The sequence below is a fragment of the Galeopterus variegatus genome, unplaced genomic scaffold (assembly GCF_000696425.1).
Source record: "Galeopterus variegatus unplaced genomic scaffold, G_variegatus-3.0.2 Scaffold749, whole genome shotgun sequence".
In the NCBI taxonomy this organism is placed as follows: Eukaryota; Metazoa; Chordata; class Mammalia; order Dermoptera; family Cynocephalidae; genus Galeopterus; species Galeopterus variegatus.
This window is the reverse complement of record NW_007726860.1, coordinates 116,776-118,093: the sequence shown is the minus strand read 5'-3', so window position 1 is coordinate 118,093 and position 1,318 is coordinate 116,776.

Genomic DNA, 1,318 nt, shown 5'->3' with positions numbered 1-1,318 from the left:
GTGTTGAAAATCCTTCTACTGTGTAATGCCTCCTGTTGGCACTTGAGAGATCTCTATTCACCTGGCTTTGTCCCCAAAGGTCACCATCTAACAATCATGTTATCTGATGTTGATCAAGTACAGATAAAGAAAGCAGCAACCATCCTGGCCCTGATTAGCACTTGCCATTGAAATGCTTTCCAGACTAAAGCGACCGCACAGGCTTCCATTATGGGGTAAAAAAAATTATTTTCACTTAAAGCATTTGGTATTCTTTTAAAGTGCAACTATTCTTGGAAAAGGTTACATACTAAACCTGTACAGTCTTGCACTGTAACCAAAGGGCATTAGAAGGATCCAGAAGGCCTGTGAATCTGTTTTTATATCAATAAAACAGCTACCCTGCCTTCCTAGCTTTTTAAGGTCACACATTATGTACTTTATGGAGTCTACATGTACAGGCAAGCACTTTAAATACTACATAAGAAAATGAGGTTCCTTGTAAAAAACTAATTGGAAACAAGTCGAACAGCAACGCCCCGGGAGAGTGACGCGAGACTGAATTTTAAGAAGTCTAATGCAATGAGCTGTGGAAACACCTTGTGGAAAGGCTCTTCGGCTATGCCTACACGTGTGATTATCATCACTGCCGTGACAGAGGAGAGCCGTGGCCTAATTCTGCGACGCCCTGGTGAACAGGGGCGGCAGAGGGTTCCTGTGCACTTTCCGGGGGAAGGCCTGGGGCCGCGGGCTGCCTGCCACCTGCGGCGCTGGGACCTATGACAGCGCAACCGCTGTGTCTTGCTGCTTCCCACGGTAAGCCAGAGAGACAGCTGCCGACCGCTGAGTCCTCTTAGCGGGGGATGGCGCGTCATCTGTGCATCCCCAACATGCGGGCGTCAGGAGCGTGCAGCCCGAGGGACCCTCATACCAGCCCGCTATCGTGTACGACAGAGGTGCACACAGCCGCCCGGCTCCCTCTCCCGGCCGACACCCAACGCGGCCCGCTCCGCCAGCCGCCACCTCTCTCCCCGCGTCCCCAACCAGGCTCAGTGCTGAGCATGCGCAGAGGCTAGCGCCCCGCCGCCGGCGAGCTTGGGCAGCAGTTGCGCACCAACCGCCCGCCAGACTCGACCAATCAGTATGTGTGTTATTGCCGCGCAGCCCCGCCCCGGCGGGAAACTATGGTAACAAGCGGCTAATCAAAAGGCGCGTTATTTCCGCAAGAGCCCCGCCCCCGGCAGGGACTATGGCGATGGGCGAGGGTCATGGGGTGTAAACTCTCCTGAACCTCCGAGCTCCGGAGCCCCGCGGCCGCGACAGCGCGCCCGGCCCCGCA